This window comes from Ursus maritimus (assembly GCF_017311325.1).
Source record: "Ursus maritimus isolate PB19 chromosome X unlocalized genomic scaffold, ASM1731132v1 scaffold_X1, whole genome shotgun sequence".
Taxonomy (NCBI): domain Eukaryota; kingdom Metazoa; phylum Chordata; class Mammalia; order Carnivora; family Ursidae; genus Ursus; species Ursus maritimus.
Genome location: NW_024423319.1, coordinates 50,014,747 through 50,025,343, shown reverse-complemented (window position 1 = coordinate 50,025,343; position 10,597 = coordinate 50,014,747). Strand labels below are relative to the sequence as shown.

The 10,597-nt window shown below is 36.7% G+C and overlaps 1 pseudogene; it reads left to right on the top strand.

Moving 5' to 3' along the window:
- The first annotated feature begins 632 nt into the window (after positions 1-632).
- Positions 633-2,390, top strand: LOC103673013 (annotated as a pseudogene).
- Positions 2,391-10,597: the final 8,207 nt, after the last annotated feature.

The following is a 10,597-nucleotide window of genomic DNA, read 5'->3' as shown; positions in this document are numbered from 1 at the left end:
GAGCAGAAATAAGTGATACAGAAATGAAAACTCTCCAATAGAATAGATTAATGAAACCAGGAGTTCCTTCTTTGAAAAAAAAAAAAAAAGATCAACAAAATTGATAAACCTTTAGCCAGACTCATCAAGAAAAAAATGAAAGAGGATTCAAAATCAGAAATGAAGGAGAAAAACTGACACCACAGAAATACAAAGGATTAAAAGAGAATATTATGAAAAATTATATGCCAACAAATAGGATAACCTAGAAGAAATGGATAAATTCCTAGAAACATATAACCTTCCAAAACTGAATCAGGAAACAATAGAAAATTGGAACAGACCAATTACTAGTAATGAAATTGTATCCATAATCAAAAAACTCCCAATAAACAAAAGTCCAGGACCAGATGACTTCAGAAGTCAATTCTACCGAACATTTAAAGAAGAGTTGATACTTGGGGCGCCTGGGTGGCACAGCGGTTAAGCATCTGCCTTCAGCTCAGGGCGTGATCCCGGCGATCTGGGTTCGAGCCCCACATCAGGCTCTTCCACTATGAGCCTGCTTCTTCCTCTCCCACTCCCCCTGCTTGTGTTCCCTCTCTCGCTGGCTGTCTCTATCTCTGTCAAATAAATAAAATCTTAAAAAAAAAAAAGTGTTGATACTTATTCTTCTCAAACTAGTCCAAAAAATAGAAGGAAAGCTTCCAAAATCAATCTATGAAACCAGGATTACCCTAATATGAAAATCAAATAAAGACACCACAAAAAAAAAAAAAAACTACCAGTTGATATCTCTGATGAACATAGATGCAAAAATCCTCAAAAAAGTATCAGCAAATCAAGGCAGGTTCTCTTACATTGACCATCTGTATGCTGTAAGAAGTAACAACCTCTCCTCTTCCTTCCCACCATCTGCTTGGCAGCTGCAAATCAGCAACCATGTGTGAATGCATCTCCACCCATGTTGGCTAGGCTGGTGTCCAGGTTGTCAATGCCTTCTGGGAGCTCTGTTGCCTGGAACACAGCATCCAGCCTGATGTCAAGTGACTCCCTCAACACCTTCTTCAGTGAGACAGGTGCCAGCAAGCATGTGCCCAGGGCAGTGTTTGTAGACCTGGAACACACAGTCATTGATGAAGTTTGCACTGGCACCTACTGTAAGCTTTCCACCCTGAGCACCTCACCACAGGCAAGAAAGATGTTTCCAATAATTATGCCCGAGGGCACTACACCACTGGCAAGATCATTGACCTTGTCTTAGACCAAATTCAGTAACTGGCCAACCAGTGCACAGGTCTTCAGGGCTTTTTGGTTTTTCACAACTTTGGAGGGGGAACTGGTTCTGGGTTCACTTCCCTGCTGATGAAACATTTCTGTCAATTACGGCAAGAAGTCCAAGTTGGAATTCTCCATTTACCCAACTCCCTAGGTTTCCACAGCTGTAGTTAAGCCCTACAATTCCATCCTCACTACTCACACCACCCTGAAGCACTCTGACTGTGCCTTCATAGTAGAAAACATGGCCATCTATGACATCTGTCATAGAAACCTTGATACTGAATGCCCAACTTACACTAAACTAAATAGGTCGATATGCCAAATTTTGTCCTCCATCACTGCTTCCCTCAGATTTGATGGAACCCTGAATGTTGATATGACAGAATTCCAGACAAACCTGGTGCCCTATCCTTACATCCACTTCCCTCTGGCCACATATGCCCCTGTCATCTCTGTTGAGAAAACCTACTATGAATAGCTTTCTGTAACAGAGATCACCAATGTGTACTTTCAGCTAGCCAACTGGAGGGTGAAATATGACCCTCACAATGGTAAATGCATGGCTTGCCACCTGTTGTACCATGGTGATGTGGTTTCCAAAGATGTCAATGCTGCCATTGCTATGATCAAGACCAAGTGTACCATCCAGTTTGTGGACTCATGCCCCACTGACTTCAAAGTTGGCATTAATTACCAGCCTCTCACTGTGGAGGGGGGAGACTTAGCCAAAGTACAGAGAACTGTGTGCATGCTGAGCAATACCACAACCCCTGCTTAGGCCTAGGCTCACCTGAACCACAAGTTTGACTTGACGTATGCCAAGCATGCCTTTGGTCACTGGTATGTGGGTGAAGGCATGAAGGAAGAGTGTTCTGAGGCCCGTGAACACATGGCTCCTCTTGAGAAGGATTATGAGGAGGTTGTTGTGGATTTTGTTGAAAGAGAAAGTGAAGAAAAAGAAGAGGAATAATAAAGTTAAAAATGTCACAAAGGTGCTGTTTTTACAGGGAAGCTTATTCTGTTTTGAACATTGAAAAGCTGTGCTTTGATCAGTTAATTTGTATGTAGCGGTGTATAATCTCATATACATTTACTGACCTATGCTTTAAAACACAATGTTTTGTTACAGACCAAAGCTGTCCCTTTCTCTGAAGAGTTTGAATAAAGTATTCCATCTTAAAAATATATATATATATTAACAAACCAAATCCAACAATACATTTAAAAAATCATTCACCATGATCAAGTGGGATTTATTCCCAGGATGCAAGTGTGGTTCAATATTCACAAAACAATCAATACGATACATCATACTAAAAAGAGAAAGGATAAAAATCACATGATCATCTCAATAGAAGCAGAAAAAAATATTTGGCAACGTACAACATCCATTGATGATAAAAACCCTCAACAAAGCAAGCTAAGAGGGAACATAACTCACCATAATAAAGGCCATATATGAAAAACGCACAATGAACATCATCCTCAATGGTGAAAAACTGAGAGATTTTCCTATAACATCAGAAAAAAGGCAAAGATGCCCACTCCAAACACTTTTATTCAACACAGTACTGGAATTCCTAGACACAGCAATCAGACAAGAAAAAGAAATAAAAGGCATATCATTGATAAGGAAAAGTAAAACTTCCACTATTTGCAGATGACATTATACTATAGATAGAAAACCCTAAGACTCCACAAAAAACCTATCAGAACTGATAAATGAACTGAGCAAAATCACAAAACACAGAAGTTAATATACAGAAATACATTGCATTTTTATACACTAATAATGAAGTATCAGAAAGAGAACTTAAGATAACAGTTCCGTTGACAACTGCACCAAAAAGAATAAAATACCTAAGAGTAAACTTAACCAAGTTAAGTACTCTGAAAACTATAAAATATTGATGAAAGATATTGAAGATGACACAAACAAATGGAAAAATATTCCATGCTTATAGATTGGAAGAACCAGTGTTGTTAAAATATCTATGCTGCCAAAACAATCTACATATTAAAGCAATGCTTATCAAAATACCAACAACGTTTTTCACAGTTAGAATAAACAATCCTAAAATTTGTATGAACCCACAAAAGACCCCAAATAGACAAAGCAATCTTGAAAAGAAGAACAAATCTGGAGGTATCACAATCCCAAATTTCAAGATATACTACAAAGCTGTAGTAATCAAAATAGTGTGGTACTGGCACAAAAATAGACAAAATGGAACAGATTACAGAGCCCAAAAATAACCCCATGATTATATGGCCAATTAATCTATGATAAAGGATGCAAGAATATGTAATGGAGAAAAGATAGTCTCTTCAACAAATGGTGCTGGAAACTGGACAGCTAAATGCAAAAGAATGAAACTGGACCACTTTCTTACATCATACACAAAAATAAATCAAAATAGATTACAGACCTAAATGTGAGACCTAAAACTGTAAAAATCTTAGAGGAAAACTTAGGCAGCAATTTCTTTGACATCAGCCATAGCAACATTTTTCTAGATATGTTTCCTGAGGCAAGGGAAACAAAAGCAAAATGCAACTACTGAAACTACACCAAAGCAAAAAGCTTTTGCACAGTGAAGGGAACCATCAGCAACAACAGAAAGGCAACCTACTGAATGGGAATGGATATTTACAAATGTTAAATTCACTACAGGGTTAATATTTAAAATATATTAAGAACTTATACAACTCAACACCCAAAAAACAGATAATCCAATTAAAAAATAGGCAGAAGCCTTGAATAGACATTTTTCCAAAGAAGACACAGATGGCCAACAGACACATGATGTCCAACATCACTAATAATGTTCAACATCACTAATCATCAGGGAAATGCAAATTAAAACCACAATGAGATGTCACCTCACACCTGTCAAAATGGCTAGAAATAACAAAAAGACAAGAAATAACAAGTCTTGATGAAGATGTGGAGAAAATGAGTCATCTTGCACTGTTATATGAATGCAAATTGGTGCAGTCACTGTGGAAACAGTATAAAGATTCCTCCAAAAAATTAAAAATAGAATTACCATATAATCCAGGAATTTCACTACTGGGTATTTACCCAAAGGAAAAAAAAAACTCACTAATTTGAAAAGATATATGCACCTTTATGTTTATTGCAGCATCATTTATGATAGTCAAAATATGGAAGCAGCCCAAGTGTCCATTCATAGATGAATGGATAAAGAAGTGGTATGGTTAAATAGGCGATGGAGATTAAGGAATGCACTTGTTGTAATGAGCACCAGGTGTTTTATGGAAGTATTGAATCACTATTTTGTACACCTGAAACTAATATTACACTGTATGTTGACTAACTGGAATTTAAATAAAAACATTTAAAAAAAAGAAGTGGTATGTATATATAATAGAATATTACTCAGCCATAAAATGGAATGAGATCTTGCCATTTGCACCAAATGGATGGGTCTAGAGGGCATAATGGTAAGTGAAATAACTCAGTCAGGTAAAGACAAATACCATATGATTGAATCATATGTAGAATTTTAAAAGATAAAACAAATGAACACACAAAGAAAGAAAGAGACAGAAAAATAGACTCTTAAATGCAGAGAACACACTGGTGTTTGCCAGAGTTGGGGGTGGTTGAAATAAAGGGGATCAAGAGTACACTTATCTTAATGAGCACTGTGTTAAGTATGAAATTGTTAGATTATTATATTTTATACCTGAAACTTACAAACACTATATATAAATTATATTTCAATTGAAAAAAAGAAAATATTGACAACATAAAAAATTATCAATATCAAGAATGTAAGAGGGATATTGCTCAGATCCCAATGACATTAGAAAGATAATAAAAGCATATTATTAACAACTTAGATGCAGTAGATAAGTTTGTTGAAAAAAATTGATAAAACTGATAAAGAAAAAATAGACAATCTCAACAGAGACAATGCCCCAATGGGCATTAGAGGAAAACACTTTTAGGCAGCTCTATTAATCCCTGCTGCCTAGAGCAATGCATAAAGCTAGGGAAAACAATAGACTTTTTAAAAAGCTTGGGAAGAAAGACTGAGAAATGAGATGCTTTGGGGAAAGGGAGACTTTGAAAAGCTCTGACAAATTCTTGGTCATCTGGAAAGACCAGCACATGCCAAGGGCTATGCACAAGTTATAAAAGGCATGGGAAAGCCCTCAGTTTCTCACCTCTGGCTCACTTTCAGGCTCTGCACAAACAGAAAATAAAGGATAAGGCAGGGTTGCAAATCACCTGGCTGAATATCGAAGACATGTCCTAACACACACACACACACACACACACACACACACACACAGAGTGCCCATCTGCAAAGACTAGGGAGGATTTTTTTAGTTATAGGTTTTAAAGTAATCTCTATATTGGCTGGCTGACCTGGCTGACCACTAAGCTGAAGGAACAGAGTCTTCAGTGGCCATATACAACAAAGAATACATAGTTTACCAAATTAGTTCAAAAAAGTCTCAAACAAACAACTATAATCACAACAAGCAGCAACAACAATACCTGGGGAGGGAGGAATTTAATTTCCAGAGTTACCACATTATAATTTTCAAAATGTCCAGTTTTCAACAACAACAAAAAGTCATGAGATGTGCAAAGAAACAAGAAAGTATAGCTAATACATAAGGGAAAAAGCAATCAATAGAAACTCTCCTTGAGAAATCCTAGACATTGGACTTACTGGACAAAGACTTTAAATCAACCATTTAAAATATGTTTATAGAGCTAAAGGAAACCATGTACGAAAATCTAAAGGAAATCTTGAGAACAATATCTAATGAAATAGAGAATATCGGTCAAGAGATAGAAATTATAAAGAGAAAAAATAACAATTTTTGAGTGAAAAGGTACAATAATTGAAATGAAAAATTCACTAGAGGCACTCACAAGCAGATGTGACATGGCACTTGAAATTGATTGAGATCACCCTGAGGAATCAAAAGAAAAAAAATTAAGTAAAATGAAGTGAAAAGGGCCTAAGAGACCTGTGGGACAACCCCAAGCGTACCAAGATATGAACATATGCATATGGGAGGCCCAGAAGGAGAGAAAGAGGGGGGCAGAAAGAATATTTGAAGATATAATAGTTGAAAACTAACCAAATTTGATGAAAAACATTAATCTATACATAAAAAAGATCAATGAATTCCAAATAGAATAAATTCAAAGATATCCACACTACAACCCATTAGAGTGAAATTGTCAAAAACCAAAGCCTAAGAGAAAAATTTGAAAATAGCAAGAGAAAACTCATCATGTACAAGGGTTCCTGAATAAGATTAACAGCTGAATTCTCATCAGAAACTACAGAAGCCAGAAGCAGTGGGATGACATATTAAAAGTGCTCAAAGGAAAAAAAAAAAAAAAAGACAATGAAGCATTCTAAAGATAAAACAAAAACAAACAAAAAATCCCTGAGTTTGTTGCTAGCAAGCATGCCCTCAGAGAAATACTAATGAGAGTTCTCCAGTCTAACATAAAAGGACACTAGAGAGAATTTAAATTCCTGTGAAGAAATAAGGAACATGGTAAAGGTAACTACATAGGTTAATACAAAAGTCAGTATTGATGGTGCTTTTTTAAATTTTTTTATTCCTTTTTCTTCTTTCTTTCACTTAAAAAAGTTATGTAAAACAGTAGTTATAAATCTATGTTGATGGGCACAGAAGGCAAACTGAAGTAATTTGTTACACTAACAGCATAAAGGGGGAACACAGCTTAAATGCCCCACAACAGGCATTGGAATTAAAGAAATACATGTTGCAAACAAACAATAGAATACTATTATCTGCATAAACACATACATACAACTTACATAGATTATGACAAGTTCCCTCTAAATGGAAGGATAGTGAGTGCTTTCTGTTTTATTTTTTCTCCCAAATAATAACCATTTATTTAGCTCGAAAATATGGAGGTCAGCAAATTGAGTTGTTTTCATCTGGGTGGTTCTGAAGATCTGGGTCAGGCTCAGCTGATTTTTGCTATGGCTCATATGTCTAGGATTGGCTGCTGGATTCACTGGTGATTAGGTTAGCTGTCTGGTGGCTGATTAGCTGTTTGCTGAGATGGATTCTTTTTTTTTTTTTTAATGATTTTTTATTACATTATGTTAGTCACCATACAGTACATCCCCGGTTTCCGATGTAAGGCTCGATGATTCATTAGTTGTGTATAACACCCAGTGCACCATGCAATACGTGCCCTCCTTACTACCCATCACCAGTCTATCCCATTCCCCCACCACCCTCCCCTCTGAGGCCCTCAGTTTGTTTCTCATAGTCCATAGTCTCTCATGTTTCATTCCCCCTTCTGATTACCCCCCTTTTCTTTATCCCTTTCTTCCCCTACCGATCATCCTAGTTCTTATGTTCCATAGATGAGAGAAATCATATGATAGTTGTCTTTCTCTGCTTGACTTATTTCACTTAGCATTATCTCCTCCAGTGCCGTCCATGTTGTAGCAAATGTTGAGAACTCGTTCTTTCTGATAGCTGAGTAATATTCCATTGTATATATGGACCACAACTTCTTAATCCAGTCATCTGTTGAAGGGCATCTCGGCTCCTTCCATGATTTAGCTATTGTGGACATTGCTGCTATGAACATTGGGGTGCATATGGCCCTTCTCTTTACTACATCTGTATGCTGAGATGGATTCTTATATCCTCCAGTAGACTAGCTGAAGACTGTTTACATATGGTAATGTTCTAGGCTCACCAAATCCATAAATACCAACACACAAGTGTTTTTCAAGCTGTTGCTGCTGCTCTTAAAAAAATACTAATTGTGGTTTAAAAAAAATGTAAAATTGGGGTGCCTGGGTGGCTCAGTTGGTTGAGCATCTGACTCTCGATTTCAGCTCAGGCCATGAACTCAGTGTCATGAAATCAAGCCCTGTGTCGGGCTCCATGCTGAGCGCAGTGTCTGCTTGAGATTCTCTCTCTCCGCCTCCCTTTGACCCTCTCCCTCTGTTCCTGCTCTTTCTCTCTCTCTCAAATAAAATCTTTCAAAAAAAACATGTAAAATTCACCATTGTAACCATTTTTAGGTGTACAGTTCAGTAGTGTCAACTATAGTCACACTGCTGTGCAACAGATCTATAATAATTTTTCGTCTTGCAGAACTAAATCTCTATACCCTCTTTTCCCCCTCCACCCATCCTTGGTGGCCACCATTTTACTTTTATGTTCTGTTTCTATGAGTTTGACTACTTTAGTTATCTCATGTAACTGAACTCATACAGTATTTGTCTATTTGTTACTGGGTAATTTCACTTAGTATAACGTTCTTTTTTCATCCATGTTGTAACACATGACAAGATTTCCTTTATTAAGGCTGAATAATATTCCATTGTATGTATAGGCCACATTTTCTGCTACACTTTCTTTATTCATTTACACACTGAGAGACATTCTGCTGCTTCTGCCTCATGTGAATAAGGTGCAATGAACATGAGTATGCAAATATCTCCTTGAAATCCTGTTTTCAGTTCCTCTTGGATATATACCAAGAAATGAGATTTGCAGGGTCATATGGTAATCTCATTTTTAATTTTTTTTTAAAAGATTTTATTTATTTATTTGACAGAGATAGAGACAGCCAGCAAGAGAGGGAACACAAGCAGGGGGAGTGGGAGAGGAAGAAGCAGGCTCATAGCGGAGGAGCCTGATGTGGGGCTCGATCCCATAACGCCAAGATCACGCCCTGAGCCGAAGGCAGACGCTTAACTGCTGTGACACCCAGGCCCCCCCATTTGTTTTGTTTCTTAAATTCCACATATGAGTGAAATCATACAGTCTTTGTCTTTCTCTGACTGCCTTATTTTGCTTAGCATCATAATCTCCAGCTCCACCCATGTCATTGCAAATGGCAAGATATTTTTTTTATGGCTGAGTAATATTCTGTTGTATATATACTACTTCTTTTTTATCCATTCATTTGTCAATGGACATTTGGGCTCTTTCCATAATTTAGCTATTGTTGATAATGCAGCTATAAACACCAGGGTGCGTGTATTCCTTCTAATTAGTGTTTTGTATTGTTTGGGTAAATATCTAGTAGTGCAGTTGCTGGATCACAGGGTCCTTCTGTTTTCAACTTTTTGAGGACCCTCCATACTGTTTTCCAGAGTGGCTGTACCAGTTTGCATTCTCACCTACATTGTAAGAGGGTTCTCCATTCTCTGCATCCTCTCCAACACCTGTTGTTTCTTGTGTTGTTAATTTTAGCCATTCTAACAAGTGTGAGGTCATATCTCATTGACGTTTTGATTTGTATTTCCCTGATAATCTGTGATCTTGAGCATCTTTTCATGTATCTATGATCATCTGCGTGAATTGTTTGGGAAAAAAGTCTATTCATATCTTCTTACCATTTTTTAATTGGATTATTTGTTTTTTGGGTGTTGAGTTTTACAAATTCTCTGTTTTGGATACTAACCATTTATCAGATTTGTCATTTGCAAATATCTTCTCCCATTTGATAGGCTGTCTTTTAGTTTTGTTGATTGTTACCTTCCCTGTACAGAAGGTTTTTATTTTGATGAAGTCATAATAGTTTATTTTTGCTTTTGTTTTCCTTGCCTCAGGAGACATATCTTGAAAGAAGTTGCTATGGCTGATGGCAAAAAGATTATTGTCTATGTTCTCCTCTAGGATTGTTATGGTTTCAGGTCTCACATTAAGTTCTTTAATCAATTTTGAACTTAGTTTTGTGTATTGTGTAAGAAAGTGGTCTAGTTTCAGTCTCTTGCATGTTGCCGTCCAGTTTTCCAAACAACATTTGTTGACGAGATTGTCTTTTTCCATTGGATATTCTCTCCTGCTTTGTCAAAGATTAGTTGATCGTATAATCCTGGGTTTATTTCTTGGCTTTCTAGTCTGTTCTCTTTATCTATGTGTCTGTTTTTGTGCCAGTACCATACTGTTTTGATAACTAGATATTGCAACATAACTTGAAGTCTGAAATTGCGATAACTCCAATTCTGCTTTTCTTTTTCAAGATGGATTTGGCTATTCGGAGTCTTTTGCAGTTCCACACAAATTTTAGGATTGTTTGTTCTAGCTCTGTGGAAAATGCTGGTGGTATTTTGATAGGGATTTCATTAAATGTGTAGATTGCTTTGGGTAGTATAGATATTTTAATGATATTTGTTCTTTCAATCCATGACCATGAAACATTTTTCCATTTCTTTGTGTCATCTTGAATTTCTAACCTTAGTGTTTTATACTTTTCAGAGGATGGGTCTTTCACCTCTTTCGTTAGGTTTATTCCTGGGTATTTTATTGTTTTGGGTGCCATTGT